Source organism: Oncorhynchus mykiss, chromosome 2 (genome assembly GCF_057628025.1).
Source record: "Oncorhynchus mykiss isolate SJ-2025 chromosome 2, ASM5762802v1, whole genome shotgun sequence".
NCBI classification, from domain to species: domain Eukaryota; kingdom Metazoa; phylum Chordata; class Actinopteri; order Salmoniformes; family Salmonidae; genus Oncorhynchus; species Oncorhynchus mykiss.
The window spans coordinates 30,108,542-30,134,251 of NC_143023.1; the positions used below are offsets into that span (position 1 = coordinate 30,108,542).

The 25,710-nt window shown below is 43.8% G+C and overlaps 12 non-coding genes across 12 annotated transcripts; all 12 read right to left on the reverse strand.

The window, feature by feature from the left end:
* Positions 1-503: 503 nt before the first annotated feature.
* On the reverse strand, positions 504-585 carry trnas-aga (transfer RNA serine (anticodon AGA)). Its single transcript has one exon. It is a non-coding gene; the product is annotated as a tRNA-Ser (tRNA).
* Positions 586-2,566: 1,981 nt separating this feature from the next.
* Positions 2,567-2,648, reverse strand: trnas-aga (transfer RNA serine (anticodon AGA)). The gene has a single exon. It is a non-coding gene; the product is annotated as a tRNA-Ser (tRNA).
* Positions 2,649-4,629: 1,981 nt separating this feature from the next.
* On the reverse strand, positions 4,630-4,711 carry trnas-aga (transfer RNA serine (anticodon AGA)). Its single transcript has one exon. It is a non-coding gene; the product is annotated as a tRNA-Ser (tRNA).
* A 1,982-nt stretch (positions 4,712-6,693) lies between these two features.
* Positions 6,694-6,775, reverse strand: trnas-aga (transfer RNA serine (anticodon AGA)). Its single transcript has one exon. It is a non-coding gene; the product is annotated as a tRNA-Ser (tRNA).
* A 1,951-nt stretch (positions 6,776-8,726) lies between these two features.
* Positions 8,727-8,808, reverse strand: trnas-aga (transfer RNA serine (anticodon AGA)). Its single transcript has one exon. It is a non-coding gene; the product is annotated as a tRNA-Ser (tRNA).
* Positions 8,809-10,784: 1,976 nt separating this feature from the next.
* On the reverse strand, positions 10,785-10,866 carry trnas-aga (transfer RNA serine (anticodon AGA)). Its single transcript has one exon. It is a non-coding gene; the product is annotated as a tRNA-Ser (tRNA).
* Positions 10,867-12,851: 1,985 nt separating this feature from the next.
* trnas-aga (transfer RNA serine (anticodon AGA)) lies at positions 12,852-12,933 on the reverse strand. Its single transcript has one exon. It is a non-coding gene; the product is annotated as a tRNA-Ser (tRNA).
* A 1,985-nt stretch (positions 12,934-14,918) lies between these two features.
* On the reverse strand, positions 14,919-15,000 carry trnas-aga (transfer RNA serine (anticodon AGA)). The gene has a single exon. It is a non-coding gene; the product is annotated as a tRNA-Ser (tRNA).
* Positions 15,001-16,985: 1,985 nt separating this feature from the next.
* On the reverse strand, positions 16,986-17,067 carry trnas-aga (transfer RNA serine (anticodon AGA)). Its single transcript has one exon. It is a non-coding gene; the product is annotated as a tRNA-Ser (tRNA).
* A 1,985-nt stretch (positions 17,068-19,052) lies between these two features.
* Positions 19,053-19,134, reverse strand: trnas-aga (transfer RNA serine (anticodon AGA)). Its single transcript has one exon. It is a non-coding gene; the product is annotated as a tRNA-Ser (tRNA).
* A 1,985-nt stretch (positions 19,135-21,119) lies between these two features.
* Positions 21,120-21,201, reverse strand: trnas-aga (transfer RNA serine (anticodon AGA)). Its single transcript has one exon. It is a non-coding gene; the product is annotated as a tRNA-Ser (tRNA).
* Positions 21,202-22,896: 1,695 nt separating this feature from the next.
* On the reverse strand, positions 22,897-22,978 carry trnas-aga (transfer RNA serine (anticodon AGA)). Its single transcript has one exon. It is a non-coding gene; the product is annotated as a tRNA-Ser (tRNA).
* Between the last annotated feature and the right edge of the window lie 2,732 nt (positions 22,979-25,710).

The following is a 25,710-nucleotide window of genomic DNA, read 5'->3' on the forward strand; positions in this document are numbered from 1 at the left end:
CAATGTAACGTTAGCTAATGCATTGGAGTCAGAAGGACAAAAATGAAAGCAACCTTTCCATTGGAAACAGGCTAAAAACAATCAAACATAGCCTCATATTTATCTCATTATAGCTAGCTAATACATCCGTGTGATATCCAAACAGCTAACTTTAGCTAGCTACTACTACTGGACAGTAGATGCTGTTAGCAACAACAACAAAAAACTGCATTCAACATTGCAAGGCGATGTAGCTAAGGTTATTTACTCACGTTTAGCGCAAGGGAATCGAAATCATCGTCAAGTATGTCCTCAAGAAGGGCATCTATATCTTCGCTGTCCGTTTTTCTGGGTGTATCGTCAGTGGTGCTGACGGTGTGAAGCGAGGAACAGTTTTAGCAAGCTAACGTTACATAGCTAACTACGTGATTTAGCTAACATGCTTGATGAAATAACAATGCATTTTAGGAAGGCTGATACAATGTAAACGCCTGGGCATTACCAATCACAGGAGAAAAATATCACGTTGTCGGCAGGATTCGAACCTGCGCGGGAAGATCCCAATGGATTTCTAGTCCATCGCCTTAACCACTCGGCCACGACAACTGCTGATGCTATTGAAGACAGAAACCGGTAATAGCCAACATAAAATTACAAATATATCAGACACTGACTGATATTATGTTTTAGCAAAACTCAAATTACGTTGGTAACCATTTTTTCCAGGCTGTATCATCACAACCGGCAGTGATTGATAGGCCCAGAGGGCAGCGCACAATTGGCCCTGCGTCATCCGTGTTTGGCAGGTGTAGGCCTTCATTGAAAATACGAATTTGTTCTTAACTGATTTGCCTAGTTAAATAATAAATAAATAAAAATAGCAATAAGGCACCTCGGGGGATTGTGGTATATCGCCAAAGGGGGAGATCAAGCTGATCCTAACTGTTATAGGCCTATTTCTATTTTTCCCCGTTTATCAAAAGTGTTGGAAAACTTGTCAATAATCAATTGACTGGCTTTCTTGATGTCTATAGTATTCTCTCTGGTATGCAATCTGTTTTTTTTTTGTCTCAGCCACTGCCTGTCACCAAGGGAGTACCCCAAGGCTCAACCCTTACTTATTGTTTAAATAGAAAACACAGGAGATTGGTGGCACCTCCTAGTGGTTAAAGCGTTGGACTAGTAACCGGAAGGTTGCAAGTTCAAATCCCTGAACTGACAAGGTACAAATCTTTCGTTCTGCCCCTGAACTGACAGTTAACCCACTGTTCCTAGGCCGTTACTGAAAATAAGAATTTGTTCTTAACTGACTTGCGTAGTTAAATAAAGGTAAAATACATTTGGGAGGAGGAGCTCGTGGTAATGGCTGGAAGCGGCATCAGTGGAATGGTATCAAATGCATCAAACACATAGTTTGATTCCATTCCAGAAATTATTATGAGCCGTCCTCCCCTCAGCAGCCTCCACTGATATAACATTATCATAGTATTATAAAGAGAACATTGGTGAAAACTGTTAGTACAGAAATATCTGTACTATCCGACAGGATGCTCTCGATTGTGCAGTTGTAAAAGTTTGTGAGTGTTTTTGGTGACAAGCCAAATTTCTTCAGCCTCCTGAGGTTGAAAAGGCGCTGCTGCGCCTTCTTCACCACGCTGTGTGTCTGTGTGGGTGGACCATTTCAGTTTGTCCGTGATGTGTACGCCGAGGAACTTTCCACCTTCTCCACTACTGTCCCGTCGATATGGATAGGGGGCTTCTCCCTCTGCTGTTTCCTGAAGTCCACGATCATCTCCTTTGTTTTGTTGACATTGAGTGTGAGGTTATTTTCCTGACACCACACTCCGAGGGCCCTCACCTCCTCCCTGTAGGCCGTCTCGTCGCTGTTGGTAATCAAGCCTACCACTGTAGTGTCGTCTGCAAACTTGATGATTGAGTTGGAGGCGTGCATGGCCACGCAGTCATGGGTGAACAGGGAGTACAGGAGAGGGCTGAGAACGCACCCTTGTGGGGCCCCAGTGTTGAGGATCAGCGGGGTGGAGATGTTGTTTCCTACATTCACCACCTATGGGCCGGCCCTTTTGCAATGTAACGTTAGCTAATGCATTGGAGTCAGAAGGACAAAAATGAAAGCAACCTTTCCATTGGAAACAGGCTAAAAACAATCAAACATAGCCTCATATTTATCTCATTATAGCTAGCTAATACATCCGTGTGATATCCAAACAGCTAACTTTAGCTAGCTACTACTACTGGACAGTAGATGCTGTTAGCAACAACAACAAAAAACTGCATTCAACATTGCAAGGCGATGTAGCTAAGGTTATTTACTCACGTTTAGCGCAAGGGAATCGAAATCATCGTCAAGTATGTCCTCAAGAAGGGCATCTATATCTTCGCTGTCCGTTTTTCTGGGTGTATCGTCAGTGGTGCTGACGGTGTGAAGCGAGGAACAGTTTTAGCAAGCTAACGTTACATAGCTAACTACGTGATTTAGCTAACATGCTTGATGAAATAACAATGCATTTTAGGAAGGCTGATACAATGTAAACGCCTGGGCATTACCAATCACAGGAGAAAAATATCACGTTGTCGGCAGGATTCGAACCTGCGCGGGAAGATCCCAATGGATTTCTAGTCCATCGCCTTAACCACTCGGCCACGACAACTGCTGATGCTATTGAAGACAGAAACCGGTAATAGCCAACATAAAATTACAAATATATCAGACACTGACTGATATTATGTTTTAGCAAAACTCAAATTACGTTGGTAACCATTTTTTCCAGGCTGTATCATCACAACCGGCAGTGATTGATAGGCCCAGAGGGCAGCGCACAATTGGCCCTGCGTCATCCGTGTTTGGCAGGTGTAGGCCTTCATTGAAAATACGAATTTGTTCTTAACTGATTTGCCTAGTTAAATAATAAATAAATAAAAATAGCAATAAGGCACCTCGGGGGATTGTGGTATATCGCCAAAGGGGGAGATCAAGCTGATCCTAACTGTTATAGGCCTATTTCTATTTTTCCCCGTTTATCAAAAGTGTTGGAAAACTTGTCAATAATCAATAGACTGGCTTTCTTGATGTCTATAGTATTCTCTCTGGTATGCAATCTGTTTTTTTTTTGTCTCAGCCACTGCCTGTCACCAAGGGAGTACCCCAAGGCTCAACCCTTACTTATTGTTTAAATAGAAAACACAGGAGATTGGTGGCACCTCCTAGTGGTTAAAGCGTTGGACTAGTAACCGGAAGGTTGCAAGTTCAAATCCCTGAACTGACAAGGTACAAATCTTTCGTTCTGCCCCTGAACTGACAGTTAACCCACTGTTCCTAGGCCGTCACTGAAAATAAGAATTTGTTCTTAACTGACTTGCGTAGTTAAATAAAGGTAAAATACATTTGGGAGGAGGAGCTCGTGGTAATGGCTGGAAGCGGCATCAGTGGAATGGTATCAAATGCATCAAACACATAGTTTGATTCCATTCCAGAAATTATTATGAGCCGTCCTCCCCTCAGCAGCCTCCACTGATATAACATTATCATAGTATTATAAAGAGAACATTGGTGAAAACTGTTAGTACAGAAATATCTGTACTATCCGACAGGATGCTCTCGATTGTGCAGTTGTAAAAGTTTGTGAGTGTTTTTGGTGACAAGCCAAATTTCTTCAGCCTCCTGAGGTTGAAAAGGCGCTGCTGCGCCTTCTTCACCACGCTGTGTGTCTGTGTGGGTGGACCATTTCAGTTTGTCCGTGATGTGTACGCCGAGGAACTTTCCACCTTCTCCACTACTGTCCCGTCGATATGGATAGGGGGCTTCTCCCTCTGCTGTTTCCTGAAGTCCACGATCATCTCCTTTGTTTTGTTGACATTGAGTGTGAGGTTATTTTCCTGACACCACACTCCGAGGGCCCTCACCTCCTCCCTGTAGGCCGTCTCGTCGCTGTTGGTAATCAAGCCTACCACTGTAGTGTCGTCTGCAAACTTGATGATTGAGTTGGAGGCGTGCATGGCCACGCAGTCATGGGTGAACAGGGAGTACAGGAGAGGGCTGAGAACGCACCCTTGTGGGGCCCCAGTGTTGAGGATCAGCCGGGTGGAGATGTTGTTTCCTACATTCACCACCTATGGGCCGGCCCTTTTGCAATGTAACGTTAGCTAATGCATTGGAGTCAGAAGGACAAAAATGAAAGCAACCTTTCCATTGGAAACAGGCTAAAAACAATCAAACATAGCCTCATATTTATCTCATTATAGCTAGCTAATACATCCGTGTGATATCCAAACAGCTAACTTTAGCTAGCTACTACTACTGGACAGTAGATGCTGTTAGCAACAACAACAAAAAACTGCATTCAACATTGCAAGGCGATGTAGCTAAGGTTATTTACTCACGTTTAGCGCAAGGGAATCGAAATCATCGTCAAGTATGTCCTCAAGAAGGGCATCTATATCTTCGCTGTCCGTTTTTCTGGGTGTATCGTCAGTGGTGCTGACGGTGTGAAGCGAGGAACAGTTTTAGCAAGCTAACGTTACATAGCTAACTACGTGATTTAGCTAACATGCTTGATGAAATAACAATGCATTTTAGGAAGGCTGATACAATGTAAACGCCTGGGCATTACCAATCACAGGAGAAAAATATCACGTTGTCGGCAGGATTCGAACCTGCGCGGGAAGATCCCAATGGATTTCTAGTCCATCGCCTTAACCACTCGGCCACGACAACTGCTGATGCTATTGAAGACAGAAACCGGTAATAGCCAACATAAAATTACAAATATATCAGACACTGACTGATATTATGTTTTAGCAAAACTCAAATTACGTTGGTAACCATTTTTTCCAGGCTGTATCATCACAACCGGCAGTGATTGATAGGCCCAGAGGGCAGCGCACAATTGGCCCTGCGTCATCCGTGTTTGGCAGGTGTAGGCCTTCATTGAAAATACGAATTTGTTCTTAACTGATTTGCCTAGTTAAATAATAAATAAATAAAAATAGCAATAAGGCACCTCGGGGGATTGTGGTATATCGCCAAAGGGGGAGATCAAGCTGATCCTAACTGTTATAGGCCTATTTCTATTTTTCCCCGTTTATCAAAAGTGTTGGAAAACTTGTCAATAATCAATTGACTGGCTTTCTTGATGTCTATAGTATTCTCTCTGGTATGCAATCTGTTTTTTTTTGTCTCAGCCACTGCCTGTCACCAAGGGAGTACCCCAAGGCTCAACCCTTACTTATTGTTTAAATAGAAAACACAGGAGATTGGTGGCACCTCCTAGTGGTTAAAGCGTTGGACTAGTAACCGGAAGGTTGCAAGTTCAAATCCCTGAACTGACAAGGTACAAATCTTTCGTTCTGCCCCTGAACTGACAGTTAACCCACTGTTCCTAGGCCGTCACTGAAAATAAGAATTTGTTCTTAACTGACTTGCGTAGTTAAATAAAGGTAAAATACATTTGGGAGGAGGAGCTCGTGGTAATGGCTGGAAGCGGCATCAGTGGAATGGTATCAAATGCATCAAACACATAGTTTGATTCCTTTCCAGACATTATTATGAGCCGTCCTCCCCTCAGCAGCCTCCACTGATATAACATTATCATAGTATTATAAAGAGAACATTGGTGAAAACTGTTAGTACAGAAATATCTGTACTATCCGACAGGATGCTCTCGATTGTGCAGTTGTAAAAGTTTGTGAGTGTTTTTGGTGACAAGCCAAATTTCTTCAGCCTCCTGAGGTTGAAAAGGCGCTGCTGCGCCTTCTTCACCACGCTGTGTGTCTGTGTGGGTGGACCATTTCAGTTTGTCCGTGATGTGTACGCCGAGGAACTTTCCACCTTCTCCACTACTGTCCCGTCGATATGGATAGGGGGCTTCTCCCTCTGCTGTTTCCTGAAGTCCACGATCAACTCCTTTGTTTTGTTGACATTGAGTGTGAGGTTATTTTCCTGACACCACACTCCGAGGGCCCTCACCTCCTCCCTGTAGGCCGTCTCGTCGCTGTTGGTAATAAAGCCTACCACTGTAGTGTCGTCTGCAAACTGGATGATTGAGTTGGAGGCGTGCATGGCCACGCAGTCATGGGTACAGGGAGTACAGGAGAGGGCTGAGAACGCACCCTTGTGGGGCCCCAGTGTTGAGGATCAGCGGGGTGGAGATGTTGTTTCCTACATTCACCACCTACGGGCCGGCCCTTTTGCAATGTAACGTTAGCTAATGCATTGGAGTCAGAAGGACAAAAATGAAACCAACCTTTCCATTGGAAACAGGCTAAAAACAATCAAACATAGCCTCATATTTATCTCATTATAGCTAGCTAATACATCCGTGTGATATCCAAACAGCTAACTTTAGCTAGCTACTACTACTGGACAGTAGATGCTGTTAGCAACAACAACAAAAAACTGCATTCAACATTGCAAGGCGATGTAGCTAAGGTTATTTACTCACGTTTAGCGCAAGGGAATCGAAATCATCGTCAAGTATGTCCTCAAGAAGGGCATCTATCTATATCTTCGCTGTCCGTTTTTCTGGGTGTATCGTCAGTGGTGCTGACGGTGTGAAGCGAGTAACAGTTTTAGCAAGCTAACGTTACATAGCTAACTACGTGATTTAGCTAACATGCTTGATGAAATAACAATGCATTTTAGGAAGGCTGATACAATGTAAACGCCTGGGCATTACCAATCACAGGAGAAAAATATCACGTTGTCGGCAGGATTCGAACCTGCGCGGGAAGATCCCAATGGATTTCTAGTCCATCGCCTTAACCACTCGGCCACGACAACTGCTGATGCTATTGAAGACAGAAACCGGTAATAGCCAACATAAAATTACAAATATATCAGACACTGACTGATATTATGTTTTAGCAAAACTCAAATTACGTTGGTAACCATTTTTTCCAGGCTGTATCATCACAACCGGCAGTGATTGATAGGCCCAGAGGGCAGCGCACAATTGGCCCTGCGTCATCCGTGTTTGGCAGGTGTAGGCCTTCATTGAAAATACGAATTTGTTCTTAACTGATTTGCCTAGTTAAATAATAAATAAATAAAAATAGCAATAAGGCACCTCGGGGGATTGTGGTATATCGCCAAAGGGGGAGATCAAGCTGATCCTAACTGTTATAGGCCTATTTCTATTTTTCCCCGTTTATCAAAAGTGTTGGAAAACTTGTCAATAATCAATTGACTGGCTTTCTTGATGTCTATAGTATTCTCTCTGGTATGCAATCTGTTTTTTTTTTGTCTCAGCCACTGCCTGTCACCAAGGGAGTACCCCAAGGCTCAACCCTTACTTATTGTTTAAACAGAAAACACAGGAGATTGGTGGCACCTCCTAGTGGTTAAAGCGTTGGACTAGTAACCGGAAGGTTGCAAGTTCAAATCCCTGAACTGACAAGGTACAAATCTTTCGTTCTGCCCCTGAACTGACAGTTAACCCACTGTTCCTAGGCCGTCACTGAAAATAAGAATTTGTACTTAACTGACTTGCGTAGTTAAATAAAGGTAAAATACATTTGGGAGGAGGAGCTCGTGTTAATGGCTGGAAGCGGAATCAGTGGAATGGTATCAAATGCATCAAACACATAGTTTGATTCCATTCCAGACATTATTATGAGCCGTCCTCCCCTCAGCAGCCTCCACTGATATAACATTATCATAGTATTATAAAGAGAACATTGGTGAAAACTGTTAGTACAGAAATATCTGTACTATCCGACAGGATGCTCTCGATTGTGCAGTTGTAAAAGTTTGTGAGTGTTTTTGGTGACAAGCCAAATTTCTTAAGCCTCCTGAGGTTGAAAAGGCGCTGCTGCGCCTTCTTCACCACGCTGTGTGTCTGTGTGGGTGGACCATTTCAGTTTGTCCGTGATGTGTACGCCGAGGAACTTTCCACCTTCTCCACTACTGTCCCGTCGATATGGATAGGGGGCTTCTCCCTCTGCTGTTTCCTGAAGTCCACGATCATCTCCTTTGTTTTGTTGACATTGAGTGTGAGGTTATTTTCCTGACACCACACTCCGAGGGCCCTCACCTCCTCCCTGTAGGCCGTCTCGTCGCTGTTGGTAATCAAGCCTACCACTGTAGTGTCGTCTGCAAACTTGATGATTGAGTTGGAGGCGTGCATGGCCACGCAGTCATGGGTGAACAGGGAGTACAGGAGAGGGCTGAGAACGCACCCTTGTGGGGCCCCAGTGTTGAGGATCAGCGGGGTGGAGATGTTGTTTCCTACATTCACCACCTACGGGCCGGCCCTTTTGCAATGTAACGTTAGCTAATGCATTGGAGTCAGAAGGACAAAAATGAAAGCAACCTTTCCATTGGAAACAGGCTAAAAACAATCAAACATAGCCTCATATTTATCTCATTATAGCTAGCTAATACATCCGTGTGATATCCAAACAGCTAACTTTAGCTGGACAGTAGATGCTGTTAGCAACAACAACAAAAAACTGCATTCAACATTGCAAGGCGATGTAGCTAAGGTTATTTACTCACGTTTAGCGCAAGGGAATCGAAATCATCGTCAAGTATGTCCTCAAGAAGGGCATCTATATCTTCGCTGTCCGTTTTTCTGGGTATATCGTCAGTGGTGCTGACGGTGTGAAGCGAGGAACAGTTTTAGCAAGCTAACGTTACATAGCTAACTACGTGATTTAGCTAACATGCTTGATGAAATAACAATCTCAATTGGTAACGCCTGGGCATTACCAATCACAGGAGAAAACTATCACGTTGTCGGCAGGATTCGAACCTGCGCGGGAAGATCCCAATGGATTTCTAGTCCATCGCCTTAACCACTCGGCCACGACAACTGCTGATGCTATTGAAGACAGAAACCGGTAATAGCCAACATAAAATTACAAATATATCAGACACTGACTGATATTATGTTTTAGCAAAACTCAAATTACGTTGGTAACCATTTTTTCCAGGCTGTATCATCACAACCGGCAGTGATTGATAGGCCCAGAGGGCAGCGCACAATTGGCCCTGCGTCATCCGTGTTTGGCAGGTGTAGGCCTTCATTGAAAATACGAATTTGTTCTTAAATGATTTGCCTAGTTAAATAATAAATAAATAAAAATAGCAATAAGGCACCTCGGGGGATTGTGGTATATCGCCAAAGGGGGAGATCAAGCTGATCCTAACTGTTATAGGCCTATTTCTATTTTTCCCCGTTTATCAAAAGTGTTGGAAAACTTGTCAATAATCAATTGACTGGCTTTCTTGATGTCTATAGTATTCTCTCTGGTATGCAATCTGTTTTTTTTTTTGTCTCAGCCACTGCCTGTCACCAAGGGAGTACCCCAAGGCTCAACCCTTACTTATTGTTTAAACAGAAAACACAGGAGATTGGTGGCACCTCCTAGTGGTTAAAGCGTTGGACTAGTAACCGGAAGGTTGCAAGTTCAAATCCCCGAACTGACAAGGTACAAATCTTTCGTTCTGCCCCTGAACCGACAGTTAACCCACTGTTCCTAGGCCGTCACTGAAAATAAGAATTTGTTCTTAACTGACTTGTGTAGTTAAATAAAGGTAAAATACATTTGGGAGGAGGAGCTCGTGTTAATGGCTGGAAGCGGAATCAGTGGAATGGTATCAAATGCATCAAACACATAGTTTGATTCCATTCCAGACATTATTATGAGCCGTCCTCCCCTCAGCAGCCTCCACTGATATAACATTATCATAGTATTATAAAGAGAACATTGGTGAAAACTGTTAGTACAGAAATATCTGTACTATCCGACAGGATGCTCTCGATTGTGCAGTTGTGAGTGTTTTTGGTGACAAGCCAAATTTCTTCAGCCTCCTGAGGTTGAAAAGGCGCTGCTGCGCCTTCTTCACCACGCTGTGTGTCTGTGTGGGTGGACCATTTCAGTTTGTCCGTGATGTGTACGCCGAGGAACTTTCCACCTTCTCCACTACTGTCCCGTCGATATGGATAGGGGGCTTCTCCCTCTGCTGTTTCCTGAAGTCCACGATCATCTCCTTTGTTTTGTTGACATTGAGTGTGAGGTTATTTTCCTGACACCACACTCCGAGGGCCCTCACCTCCTCCCTGTAGGCCGTCTCGTCGCTGTTGGTAATCAAGCCTACCACTGTAGTGTCGTCTGCAAACTTGATGATTGAGTTGGAGGCGTGCATGGCCACGCAGTCATGGGTGAACAGGGAGTACAGGAGAGGGCTGAGAACGCACCCTTGTGGGGCCCCAGTGTTGAGGATCAGCGGGGTGGAGATGTTGTTTCCTACATTCACCACCTACGGGCCGGCCCTTTTGCAATGTAACGTTAGCTAATGCATTGGAGTCAGAAGGACAAAAATGAAAGCAACCTTTCCATTGGAAACAGGCTAAAAACAATCAAACATAGCCTCATATTTATCTCATTATAGCTAGCTAATACATCCGTGTGATATCCAAACAGCTAACTTTAGCTAGCTACTACTACTGGACAGTAGATGCTGTTAGCAACAACAACAAAAAACTGCATTCAACATTGCAAGGCGATGTAGCTAAGGTTATTTACTCACGTTTAGCGCAAGGGAATCGAAATCATCGTCAAGTATGTCCTCAAGAAGGGCATCTATCTATATCTTCGCTGTCCGTTTTTCTGGGTGTATCGTCAGTGGTGCTGACGGTGTGAAGCGAGGAACAGTTTTAGCAAGCTAACGTTACATAGCTAACTACGTGATTTAGCTAACATGCTTGATGAAATAACAATGCATTTTAGGAAGGCTGATACAATGTAAACGCCTGGGCATTACCAATCACAGGAGAAAAATATCACGTTGTCGGCAGGATTCGAACCTGCGCGGGAAGATCCCAATGGATTTCTAGTCCATCGCCTTAACCACTCGGCCACGACAACTGCTGATGCTATTGAAGACAGAAACCGGTAATAGCCAAAATAAAATTACAAATATATCAGACACTGACTGATATTATGTTTTAGCAAAACTCAAATTACGTTGGTAACCATTTTTTCCAGGCTGTATCATCACAACCGGCAGTGATTGATAGGCCCAGAGGGCAGCGCACAATTGGCCCTGCGTCATCCGTGTTTGGCAGGTGTAGGCCTTCATTGAAAATACGAATTTGTTCTTAACTGATTTGCCTAGTTAAATAATAAATAAATAAAAATAGCAATAAGGCACCTCGGGGGATTGTGGTATATCGCCAAAGGGGGAGATCAAGCTGATCCTAACTGTTATAGGCCTATTTCTATTTTTCCCCGTTTATCAAAAGTGTTGGAAAACTTGTCAATAATCAATTGACTGGCTTTCTTGATGTCTATAGTATTCTCTCTGGTATGCAATCTGTTTTTTTTTTGTCTCAGCCACTGCCTGTCACCAAGGGAGTACCCCAAGGCTCAACCCTTACTTAGTGTTTAAACAGAAAACACAGGAGATTGGTGGCACCTCCTAGTGGTTAAAGCGTTGGACTAGTAACCGGAAGGTTGCAAGTTCAAATCCCCGAACTGACAAGGTACAAATCTTTCGTTCTGCACCTGAACTGACAGTTAACCCACTGTTCCTAGGCCGTCACTGAAAATAAGAATTTGTTCTTAACTGACTTGCGTAGTTAAATAAAGGTAAAATACATTTGGGAGGAGGAGCTCGTGTTAATGGCTGGAAGCGGAATCAGTGGAATGGTATCAAATGCATCAAACACATAGTTTGATTCCATTCCAGACATTATTATGAGCCGTCCTCCCCTCAGCAGCCTCCACTGATATAACATTATCATAGTATTATAAAGAGAACATTGGTGAAAACTGTTAGTACAGAAATATCTGTACTATCCGACAGGATGCTCTCGATTGTGCAGTTGTAAAAGTTTGTGAGTGTTTTTGGTGACAAGCCAAATTTCTTCAGCCTCCTGAGGTTGAAAAGGCGCTGCTGCGCCTTCTTCACCACGCTGTGTGTCTGTGTGGGTGGACCATTTCAGTTTGTCCGTGATGTGTACGCCGAGGAACTTTCCACCTTCTCCACTACTGTCCCGTCGATATGGATAGGGGGCTTCTCCCTCTGCTGTTTCCTGAAGTCCACGATCATCTCCTTTGTTTTGTTGACATTGAGTGTGAGGTTATTTTCCTGACACCACACTCCGAGGGCCCTCACCTCCTCCCTGTAGGCCGTCTCGTCGCTGTTGGTAATCAAGCCTACCACTGTAGTGTCGTCTGCAAACTTGATGATTGAGTTGGAGGCGTGCATGGCCACGCAGTCATGGGTGAACAGGGAGTACAGGAGAGGGCTGAGAACGCACCCTTGTGGGGCCCCAGTGTTGAGGATCAGCGGGGTGGAGATGTTGTTTCCTACATTCACCACCTACGGGCCGGCCCTTTTGCAATGTAACGTTAGCTAATGCATTGGAGTCAGAAGGACAAAAATGAAAGCAACCTTTCCATTGGAAACAGGCTAAAAACAATCAAACATAGCCTCATATTTATCTCATTATAGCTAGCTAATACATCCGTGTGATATCCAAACAGCTAACTTTAGCTAGCTACTACTACTGGACAGTAGATGCTGTTAGCAACAACAACAAAAAACTGCATTCAACATTGCAAGGCGATGTAGCTAAGGTTATTTACTCACGTTTAGCGCAAGGGAATCGAAATCATCGTCAAGTATGTCCTCAAGAAGGGCATCTATCTATATCTTCGCTGTCCGTTTTTCTGGGTGTATCGTCAGTGGTGCTGACGGTGTGAAGCGAGGAACAGTTTTAGCAAGCTAACGTTACATAGCTAACTACGTGATTTAGCTAACATGCTTGATGAAATAACAATGCATTTTAGGAAGGCTGATACAATGTAAACGCCTGGGCATTACCAATCACAGGAGAAAAATATCACGTTGTCGGCAGGATTCGAACCTGCGCGGGAAGATCCCAATGGATTTCTAGTCCATCGCCTTAACCACTCGGCCACGACAACTGCTGATGCTATTGAAGACAGAAACCGGTAATAGCCAAAATAAAATTACAAATATATCAGACACTGACTGATATTATGTTTTAGCAAAACTCAAATTACGTTGGTAACCATTTTTTCCAGGCTGTATCATCACAACCGGCAGTGATTGATAGGCCCAGAGGGCAGCGCACAATTGGCCCTGCGTCATCCGTGTTTGGCAGGTGTAGGCCTTCATTGAAAATACGAATTTGTTCTTAACTGATTTGCCTAGTTAAATAATAAATAAATAAAAATAGCAATAAGGCACCTCGGGGGATTGTGGTATATCGCCAAAGGGGGAGATCAAGCTGATCCTAACTGTTATAGGCCTATTTCTATTTTTCCCCGTTTATCAAAAGTGTTGGAAAACTTGTCAATAATCAATTGACTGGCTTTCTTGATGTCTATAGTATTCTCTCTGGTATGCAATCTGTTTTTTTTTTGTCTCAGCCACTGCCTGTCACCAAGGGAGTACCCCAAGGCTCAACCCTTACTTAGTGTTTAAACAGAAAACACAGGAGATTGGTGGCACCTCCTAGTGGTTAAAGCGTTGGACTAGTAACCGGAAGGTTGCAAGTTCAAATCCCCGAACTGACAAGGTACAAATCTTTCGTTCTGCACCTGAACTGACAGTTAACCCACTGTTCCTAGGCCGTCACTGAAAATAAGAATTTGTTCTTAACTGACTTGCGTAGTTAAATAAAGGTAAAATACATTTGGGAGGAGGAGCTCGTGTTAATGGCTGGAAGCGGAATCAGTGGAATGGTATCAAATGCATCAAACACATAGTTTGATTCCATTCCAGACATTATTATGAGCCGTCCTCCCCTCAGCAGCCTCCACTGATATAACATTATCATAGTATTATAAAGAGAACATTGGTGAAAACTGTTAGTACAGAAATATCTGTACTATCCGACAGGATGCTCTCGATTGTGCAGTTGTAAAAGTTTGTGAGTGTTTTTGGTGACAAGCCAAATTTCTTCAGCCTCCTGAGGTTGAAAAGGCGCTGCTGCGCCTTCTTCACCACGCTGTGTGTCTGTGTGGGTGGACCATTTCAGTTTGTCCGTGATGTGTACGCCGAGGAACTTTCCACCTTCTCCACTACTGTCCCGTCGATATGGATAGGGGGCTTCTCCCTCTGCTGTTTCCTGAAGTCCACGATCATCTCCTTTGTTTTGTTGACATTGAGTGTGAGGTTATTTTCCTGACACCACACTCCGAGGGCCCTCACCTCCTCCCTGTAGGCCGTCTCGTCGCTGTTGGTAATCAAGCCTACCACTGTAGTGTCGTCTGCAAACTTGATGATTGAGTTGGAGGCGTGCATGGCCACGCAGTCATGGGTGAACAGGGAGTACAGGAGAGGGCTGAGAACGCACCCTTGTGGGGCCCCAGTGTTGAGGATCAGCGGGGTGGAGATGTTGTTTCCTACATTCACCACCTACGGGCCGGCCCTTTTGCAATGTAACGTTAGCTAATGCATTGGAGTCAGAAGGACAAAAATGAAAGCAACCTTTCCATTGGAAACAGGCTAAAAACAATCAAACATAGCCTCATATTTATCTCATTATAGCTAGCTAATACATCCGTGTGATATCCAAACAGCTAACTTTAGCTAGCTACTACTACTGGACAGTAGATGCTGTTAGCAACAACAACAAAAAACTGCATTCAACATTGCAAGGCGATGTAGCTAAGGTTATTTACTCACGTTTAGCGCAAGGGAATCGAAATCATCGTCAAGTATGTCCTCAAGAAGGGCATCTATCTATATCTTCGCTGTCCGTTTTTCTGGGTGTATCGTCAGTGGTGCTGACGGTGTGAAGCGAGGAACAGTTTTAGCAAGCTAACGTTACATAGCTAACTACGTGATTTAGCTAACATGCTTGATGAAATAACAATGCATTTTAGGAAGGCTGATACAATGTAAACGCCTGGGCATTACCAATCACAGGAGAAAAATATCACGTTGTCGGCAGGATTCGAACCTGCGCGGGAAGATCCCAATGGATTTCTAGTCCATCGCCTTAACCACTCGGCCACGACAACTGCTGATGCTATTGAAGACAGAAACCGGTAATAGCCAAAATAAAATTACAAATATATCAGACACTGACTGATATTATGTTTTAGCAAAACTCAAATTACGTTGGTAACCATTTTTTCCAGGCTGTATCATCACAACCGGCAGTGATTGATAGGCCCAGAGGGCAGCGCACAATTGGCCCTGCGTCATCCGTGTTTGGCAGGTGTAGGCCTTCATTGAAAATACGAATTTGTTCTTAACTGATTTGCCTAGTTAAATAATAAATAAATAAAAATAGCAATAAGGCACCTCGGGGGATTGTGGTATATCGCCAAAGGGGGAGATCAAGCTGATCCTAACTGTTATAGGCCTATTTCTATTTTTCCCCGTTTATCAAAAGTGTTGGAAAACTTGTCAATAATCAATTGACTGGCTTTCTTGATGTCTATAGTATTCTCTCTGGTATGCAATCAGTTTTTTTTTTGTCTCAGCCACTGCCTGTCACCAAGGGAGTACCCCAAGGCTCAACCCTTACTTAGTGTTTAAACAGAAAACACAGGAGATTGGTGGCACCTCCTAGTGGTTAAAGCGTTGGACTAGTAACCGGAAGGTTGCAAGTTCAAATCCCCGAACTGACAAGGTACAAATCTTTCGTTCTGCACCTGAACTGACAGTTAACCCACTGTTCCTAGGCCGTCACTGAAAATAAGAATTTGTTCTTAACTGACTTGCGTAGTTAAATAAAGGTAAAATACATTTGGGAGGAGGAGCTCGTGTTAATGGCTGGAAGCGGAATCAGTGGAATGGTATCAAATGCATCAAACACATAGTTTGATTCCATTCCAGACATTATTATGAGCCGTCCTCCCCTCAGCAGCCTCCACTGATATAACATTATCATAGTATTATAAAGAGAACATTGGTGAAAACTGTTAGTACAGAAATATCTGTACTATCCGACAGGATGCTCTCGATTGTGCAGTTGTAAAAGTTTGTGAGTGTTTTTGGTGACAAGCCAAATTTCTTCAGCCTCCTGAGGTTGAAAAGGCGCTGCTGCGCCTTCTTCACCACGCTGTGTGTCTGTGTGGGTGGACCATTTCAGTTTGTCCGTGATGTGTACGCCGAGGAACTTTCCACCTTCTCCACTACTGTCCCGTCGATATGGATAGGGGGCTTCTCCCTCTGCTGTTTCCTGAAGTCCACGATCATCTCCTTTGTTTTGTTGACATTGAGTGTGAGGTTATTTTCCTGACACCACACTCCGAGGGCCCTCACCTCCTCCCTGTAGGCCGTCTCGTCGCTGTTGGTAATCAAGCCTACCACTGTAGTGTCGTCTGCAAACTTGATGATTGAGTTGGAGGCGTGCATGGCCACGCAGTCATGGGTGAACAGGGAGTACAGGAGAGGGCTGAGAACGCACCCTTGTGGGGCCCCAGTGTTGAGGATCAGCGGGGTGGAGATGTTGTTTCCTACATTCACCACCTACGGGCCGGCCCTTTTGCAATGTAACGTTAGCTAATGCATTGGAGTCAGAAGGACAAAAATGAAAGCAACCTTTCCATTGGAAACAGGCTAAAAACAATCAAACATAGCCTCATATTTATCTCATTATAGCTAGCTAATACATCCGTGTGATATCCAAACAGCTAACTTTAGCTAGCTACTACTACTGGACAGTAGATGCTGTTAGCAACAACAACAAAAAACTGCATTCAACATTGCAAGGCGATGTAGCTAAGGTTATTTACTCACGTTTAGCGCAAGGGAATCGAAATCATCGTCAAGTATGTCCTCAAGAAGGGCATCTATCTATATCTTCGCTGTCCGTTTTTCTGGGTGTATCGTCAGTGGTGCTGACGGTGTGAAGCGAGGAACAGTTTTAGCAAGCTAACGTTACATAGCTAACTACGTGATTTAGCTAACATGCTTGATGAAATAACAATGCATTTTAGGAAGGCTGATACAATGTAAACGCCTGGGCATTACCAATCACAGGAGAAAAATATCACGTTGTCGGCAGGATTCGAACCTGCGCGGGAAGATCCCAATGGATTTCTAGTCCATCGCCTTAACCACTCGGCCACGACAACTGCTGATGCTATTGAAGACAGAAACCGGTAATAGCCAAAATAAAATTACAAATATATCAGACACTGACTGATATTATGTTTTAGCAAAACTCAAATTACGTTGGTAACCATTTTTTCCAGGCTGTATCATCACAACCGGCAGTGATTGATAGGCCCAGAGGGCAGCGCACAATTGGCCCTGCGTCATCCGTGTTTGGCAGGTGTAGGCCTTCATTGAAAATACGAATTTGTTCTTAACTGATTTGCCTAGTTAAATAATAAATAAATAAAAATAGCAATAAGGCACCTCGGGGGATTGTGGTATATCGCCAAAGGGGGAGATCAAGCTGATCCTAACTGTTATAGGCCTATTTCTATTTTTCCCCGTTTATCAAAAGTGTTGGAAAACTTGTCAATAATCAATTGACTGGCTTTCTTGATGTCTATAGTATTCTCTCTGGTATGCAATCAGTTTTTTTTTTGTCTCAGCCACTGCCTGTCACCAAGGGAGTACCCCAAGGCTCAACCCTTACTTAGTGTTTAAACAGAAAACACAGGAGATTGGTGGCACCTCCTAGTGGTTAAAGCGTTGGACTAGTAACCGGAAGGTTGCAAGTTCAAATCCCCGAACTGACAAGGTACAAATCTTTCGTTCTGCACCTGAACTGACAGTTAACCCACTGTTCCTAGGCCGTCACTGAAAATAAGAATTTGTTCTTAACTGACTTGCGTAGTTAAATAAAGGTAAAATACATTTGGGAGGAGGAGCTCGTGTTAATGGCTGGAAGCGGAATCAGTGGAATGGTATCAAATGCATCAAACACATAGTTTGATTCCATTCCAGACATTATTATGAGCCGTCCTCCCCTCAGCAGCCTCCACTGATATAACATTATCATAGTATTATAAAGAGAACATTGGTGAAAACTGTTAGTACAGAAATATCTGTACTATCCGACAGGATGCTCTCGATTGTGCAGTTGTAAAAGTTTGTGAGTGTTTTTGGTGACAAGCCAAATTTCTTCAGCCTCCTGAGGTTGAAAAGGCGCTGCTGCGCCTTCTTCACCACGCTGTGTGTCTGTGTGGGTGGACCATTTCAGTTTGTCCGTGATGTGTACGCCGAGGAACTTTCCACCTTCTCCACTACTGTCCCGTCGATATGGATAGGGGGCTTCTCCCTCTGCTGTTTCCTGAAGTCCACGATCATCTCCTTTGTTTTGTTGACATTGAGTGTGAGGTTATTTTCCTGACACCACACTCCGAGGGCCCTCACCTCCTCCCTGTAGGCCGTCTCGTCGCTGTTGGTAATCAAGCCTACCACTGTAGTGTCGTCTGCAAACTTGATGATTGAGTTGGAGGCGTGCATGGCCACGCAGTCATGGGTGAACAGGGAGTACAGGAGAGGGCTGAGAACGCACCCTTGTGGGGCCCCAGTGTTGAGGATCAGCGGGGTGGAGATGTTGTTTCCTACATTCACCACCTACGGGCCGGCCCTTTTGCAATGTAACGTTAGCTAATGCATTGGAGTCAGAAGGACAAAAATGAAAGCAACCTTTCCATTGGAAACAGGCTAAAAACAATCAAACATAGCCTCATATTTATCTCATTATAGCTAGCTAATACATCCGTGTGATATCCAAACAGCTAACTTTAGCTAGCTACTACTACTGGACAGTAGATGCTGTTAGCAACAACAACAAAAAACTGCATTCAACATTGCAAGGCGATGTAGCTAAGGTTATTTACTCACGTTTAGCGCAAGGGAATCGAAATCATCGTCAAGTATGTCCTCAAGAAGGGCATCTATCTATATCTTCGCTGTCCGTTTTTCTGGGTGTATCGTCAGTGGTGCTGACGGTGTGAAGCGAGGAACAGTTTTAGCAAGCTAACGTTACATAGCTAACTACGTGATTTAGCTAACATGCTTGATGAAATAACAATGCATTTTAGGAAGGCTGATACAATGTAAACGCCTGGGCATTACCAATCACAGGAGAAAAATATCACGTTGTCGGCAGGATTCGAACCTGCGCGGGAAGATCCCAATGGATTTCTAGTCCATCGCCTTAACCACTCGGCCACGACAACTGCTGATGCTATTGAAGACAGAAACCGGTAATAGCCAAAATAAAATTACAAATATATCAGACACTGACTGATATTATGTTTTAGCAAAACTCAAATTACGTTGGTAACCATTTTTTCCAGGCTGTATCATCACAACCGGCAGTGATTGATAGGCCCAGAGGGCAGCGCACAATTGGCCCTGCGTCATCCGTGTTTGGCAGGTGTAGGCCTTCATTGAAAATACGAATTTGTTCTTAACTGATTTGCCTAGTTAAATAATAAATAAATAAAAATAGCAATAAGGCACCTCGGGGGATTGTGGTATATCGCCAAAGGGGGAGATCAAGCTGATCCTAACTGTTATAGGCCTATTTCTATTTTTCCCCGTTTATCAAAAGTGTTGGAAAACTTGTCAATAATCAATTGACTGGCTTTCTTGATGTCTATAGTATTCTCTCTGGTATGCAATCTGTTTTTTTTTTGTCTCAGCCACTGCCTGTCACCAAGGGAGTACCCCAAGGCTCAACCCTTACTTATTGTTTAAATAGAAAACACAGGAGATTGGTGGCACCTCCTAGTGGTTAAAGCGTTGGACTAGTAACCGGAAGGTTGCAAGTTCAAATCCCCGAACTGACAAGGTACAAATCTTTCGTTCTGCCCCTGAACTGACAGTTAACCCACTGTTCCTAGGCCGTCACTGAAAATAAGAATTTGTTCTTAACTGACTTGCGTAGTTAAATAAAGGTAAAATACATTTGGGAGGAGGAGCTCGTGGTAATGGCTGGAAGCGGCATCAGTGGAATGGTATCAAATGCATCAAACACATAGTTTGATTCCATTCCAGACATTATTATGAGCCGTCCTCCCCTCAGCAGCCTCCACTGATATAACATTATCATAGTATTATAAAGAGAACATTGGTGAAAACTGTTAGTACAGAAATATCTGTACTATCCGACAGGATGCTCTCGATTGTGCAGTTGTAAAAGTTTGTGAGTGTTTTTGGTGACAAGCCAAATTTCTTCAGCCTCCTGAGGTTGAAAAGGCGCTGCTGCGCCTTCTTCACCACGCTGTGTGTCTGTGTGGGTGGACCATTTCAGTTTGTCCGTGATGTGTACGCCGAGGAACTTTCCACCTTCTCCACTACTGTCCCGTCGATATGGATAGGGGGCTTCTCCCTCTGCTGTTTCCTGAAGTCCACGATCATCTCCTTTGTTTTGTTGACATTGAGTGTGAGGTTATTTTCCTGACACCACACTCCGAGGGCCCTCACCTCCTCCCTGTAGGCCGTCTCGTCGCTGTTGGTAATAAAGCCTACCACTGTAGTGTCGTCTGCAAACTGGATGATTGAGTTGGAGGCGTGCATGGCCACGCAGTCATGGGTGAACAGGGAGTACAGGAGAGGGCTGAGAACGCACCCTTGTGGGGCCCCAGTGTTGAGGATCAGCGGGGTGGAGATGTTGTTTCCTACATTCACCACCTACGGGCCGGCCCTTTTGCAATGTAACGTTAGCTAATGCATTGGAGTCAGAAGGACAAAAATGAAACCAACCTTTCCATTGGAAACAGGCTAAAAACAATCAAACATAGCCTCATATTTATCTCATTATAGCTAGCTAATACATCCGTGTGATATCCAAACAGCTAACTTTAGCTAGCTACTACTACTGGACAGTAGATGCTGTTAGCAACAACAACAAAAAACTGCATTCAACATTGCAAGGCGATGTAGCTAAGGTTATTTACTCACGTTTAGCGCAAGGGAATCGAAATCATCGTCAAGTATGTCCTCAAGAAGGGCATCTATCTATATCTTCGCTGTCCGTTTTTCTGGGTGTATCGTCAGTGGTGCTGACGGTGTGAAGCGAGGAACAGTTTTAGCAAGCTAACGTTACATAGCTAACTACGTGATTTAGCTAACATGCTTGATGAAATAACAATGCATTTTAGGAAGGCTGATACAATGTAAACGCCTGGGCATTACCAATCACAGGAGAAAAATATCACGTTGTCGGCAGGATTCGAACCTGCGCGGGAAGATCCCAATGGATTTCTAGTCCATCGCCTTAACCACTCGGCCACGACAACTGCTGATGCTATTGAAGACAGAAACCGGTAATAGCCAACATAAAATTACAAATATATCAGACACTGACTGATATTATGTTTTAGCAAAACTCAAATTACGTTGGTAACCATTTTTTCCAGGCTGTATCATCACAACCGGCAGTGATTGATAGGCCCAGAGGGCAGCGCACAATTGGCCCTGCGTCATCCGTGTTTGGCAGGTGTAGGCCTTCATTGAAAATACGAATTTGTTCTTAACTGATTTGCCTAGTTAAATAATAAATAAATAAAAATAGCAATAAGGCACCTCGGGGGATTGTGGTATATCGCCAAAGGGGGAGATCAAGCTGATCCTAACTGTTATAGGCCTATTTCTATTTTTCCCCGTTTATCAAAAGTGTTGGAAAACTTGTCAATAATCAATTGACTGGCTTTCTTGATGTCTATAGTATTCTCTCTGGTATGCAATCTGTTTTTTTTTGTCTCAGCCACTGCCTGTCACCAAGGGAGTACCCCAAGGCTCAATCCTTACTTATTGTTTAAACAGAAAACACAGGAGATTGGTGGCACCTCCTAGTGGTTAAAGTGTTGGACTAGTAACCGGAAGGTTGCAAGTTCAAATCCCCGAGCTGACAAGGTACAAATCTGTCGTTCTGCCCCTGAGCTGACAGTTAACCCACTGTTCCTAGGCCGTCACTGAAAATAAGAATTTGTTCTTAACTGACTTGCGTAGTTAAATAAAGGTAAAATAGATTTGGGAGCTCGTGGTAATGGCTGGAAGCAGAATCAGTGGAATGGTATCAAATGCATCAAACACATAGTTTGATTCCATTCCAGACATTATTATGAGCCGTCCTCCCCTCAGCAGCCTCCACTGATATAACATTATCATAGTATTATAAAGAGAACATTGGTGAAAACTGTTAGTACAGAAATATCTGTACTATCCGATTTTCCTGACACCACACTCCGAGGGCCCTCACCTCCTCCCTGTAGGCCGTCTCGTCGCTGTTGGTAATAAAGCCTACCACTGTAGTGTCGTCTGCAAACTGGATGATTGAGTTGGAGGCGTGCATGGCCACGCAGTCATGGGTGAACAGGGAGTACAGGAGAGGGCTGAGAACGCACCCTTGTGGGGCCCCAGTGTTGAGGATCAGCGGGGTGGAGATGTTGTTTCCTACATTCACCACCTACGGGCCGGCCCTTTTGCAATGTAACGTTAGCTAATGCATTGGAGTCAGAAGGACAAAAATGAAAGCAACCTTTCCATTGGAAACAGGCTAAAAACAATCAAACATAGCCTCATATTTATCTCATTATAGCTAGCTAATACATCCGTGTGATATCCAAACAGCTAACTTTAGCTAGCTACTACTACTGGACAGTAGATGCTGTTAGCAACAACAACAAAAAACTGCATTCAACATTGCAAGGCGATGTAGCTAAGGTTATTTACTCACGTTTAGCGCAAGGGAATCGAAATCATCATCAAGTATGTCCTCAAGAAGGGCATCTATCTATATCTTCGCTGTCCGTTTTTCTGGGTGTATCGTCAGTGGTGCTGACGGTGTGAAGCGAGGAACAGTTTTAGCAAGCTAACGTTACATAGCTAACTACGTGATTTAGCTAACATGCTTGATGAAATAACAATGCATTTTAGGAAGGCTGATACAATGTAAACGCCTGGGCATTACCAATCACAGGAGAAAAATATCACGTTGTCGGCAGGATTCGAACCTGCGCGGGAAGATCCCAATGGATTTCTAGTCCATCGCCTTAACCACTCGGCCACGACAACTGCTGATGCTATTGAAGACAGAAACCGGTAATAGCCAACATAAAATTACAAATATATCAGACACTGACTGATATTATGTTTTAGCAAAACTCAAATTACGTTGGTAACCATTTTTTCCAGGCTGTATCATCACAACCGGCAGTGATTGATAGGCCCAGAGGGCAGCGCACAATTGGCCCTGCGTCATCCGTGTTTGGCAGGTGTAGGCCTTCATTGAAAATACGAATTTGTTCTTAACTGATTTGCCTAGTTAAATAATAAATAAATAAAAATAGCAATAAGGCACCTCGGGGGATTGTGGTATATCGCCAAAGGGGGAGATCAAGCTGATCCTAACTGTTATAGGCCTATTTCTATTTTTCCCCGTTTATCAAAAGTGTTGGAAAACTTGTCAATAATCAATTGACTGGCTTTCTTGATGTCTATAGTATTCTCTCTGGTATGCAATCTGTTTTTTTTTGTCTCAGCCACTGCCTGTCACCGAGGGAGTACCCCAAGGCTCAATCCTTACTTATTGTTTAAACAGAAAACACAGGAGATTGGTGGCACCTCCTAGTGGTTAAAGTGTTGGACTAGTAACCGGAAGGTTGCAAGTTCAAATCCCCGAACTGACAAGGTACAAATCTTTCGTTCTGCCCCTGAACTGACAGTTAACCCACTGTTCCTAGGCCGTCACTGAAAATAAGAATTTGTTCTTAACTGACTTGCGTAGTTAAATAAAGGTAAAATACATTTGGGAGGAGGAGCTCGTGGTAATGGCTGGAAGCGGCATCAGTGGAATGGTATCAAATGCATCAAACACATAGTTTGATTCCATTCCAGACATTATTATGAGCCGTCCTCCCCTCAGCAGCCTCCACTGATATAACATTATCATAGTATTATAAAGAGAACATTGGTGAAAACTGTTAGTACAGAAATATCTGTACTATCCGACAGGATGCTCTCGATTGTGCAGTTGTAAAAGTTTGTGAGTGTTTTTGGTGACAAGCCAAATTTCTTCAGCCTCCTGAGGTTGAAAAGGCGCTGCTGCGCCTTCTTCACCACGCTGTGTGTCTGTGTGGGTGGACCATTTCAGTTTGTCCGTGATGTGTACGCCGAGGAACTTTCCACCTTCTCCACTACTGTCCCGTCGATATGGATAGGGGGCTTCTCCCTCTGCTGTTTCCTGAAGTCCACGATCATCTCCTTTGTTTTGTTGACATTGAGTGTGAGGTTATTTTCCTGACACCACACTCCGAGGGCCCTCACCTCCTCCCTGTAGGCCGTCTCGTCGCTGTTGGTAATCAAGCCTACCACTGTAGTGTCGTCTGCAAACTTGATGATTGAGTTGGAGGCGTGCATGGCCACGCAGTCATGGGTGAACAGGGAGTACAGGAGAGGGCTGAGAACGCACCCTTGTGGGGCCCCAGTGTTGAGGATCAGCGGGGTGGAGATGTTGTTTCCTACATTCACCACCTACGGGCCGGCCCTTTTGCAATGTAACGTTAGCTAATGCATTGGAGTCAGAAGGACAAAAATGAAAGCAACCTTTCCATTGGAAACAGGCTAAAAACAATCAAACATAGCCTCATATTTATCTCATTATAGCTAGCTAATACATCCGTGTGATATCCAAACAGCTAACTTTAGCTAGCTACTACTACTGGACAGTAGATGCTGTTAGCAACAACAACAAAAAACTGCATTCAACATTGCAAGGCGATGTAGCTAAGGTTATTTACTCACGTTTAGCGCAAGGGAATCGAAATCATCGTCAACTATGTCCTCAAGAAGGGCATCTATCTATATCTTCGCTGTCCGTTTTTCTGGGTGTATCGTCAGTGGTGCTGACGGTGTGAAGCGAGGAACAGTTTTAGCAAGCTAATGTTACATAGCTAACTACGTGATTTAGCTAACATGCTTGATGAAATAACAATGCATTTTAGGAAGGCTGATACAATGTAAACGCCTGGGCATTACCAATCACAGGAGAAAAATATCACGTTGTCGGCAGGATTCGAACCTGTGCGGGAAGATCCCAATGGATTTCTAGTCCATCGCCTTAACCACTCGGCCACGACAACTGCTGATGCTATTGAAGACAGAAACCGGTAATAGCCAACATAAAATTACAAATATATCAGACACTGACTGATATTATGTTTTAGCAAAACTCAAATTACGTTGGTAACCATTTTTTCCAGGCTGTATCATCACAACCGGCAGTGATTGATAGGCCCAGAGGGCAGCGCACAATTGGCCCTGCGTCATCCGTGTTTGGCAGGTGTAGGCCTTCATTGAAAATACGAATTTGTTCTTAACTGATTTGCCTAGTTAAATAATAAATAAATAAAAATAGCAATAAGGCACCTCGGGGGATTGTGGTATATCGCCAAAGGGGGAGATCAAGCTGATCCTAACTGTTATAGGCCTATTTCTATTTTTCCCCGTTTATCAAAAGTGTTGGAAAACTTGTCAATAATCAATTGACTGGCTTTCTTGATGTCTATAGTATTCTCTCTGGTATGCAATCTGTTTTTTTTTTGTCTCAGCCACTGCCTGTCACCAAGGGAGTACCCCAAGGCTCAACCCTTACTTATTGTTTAAACAGAAAACACAGGAGATTGGTGGCACCTCCTAGTGGTTAAAGCGTTGGACTAATAACCGGAAGGTTGCAAGTTCAAATCCCCGAGCTGACAAGGTACAAATCTTTCGTTCTGCCCCTGAACTGACAGTTAACCCACTGTTCC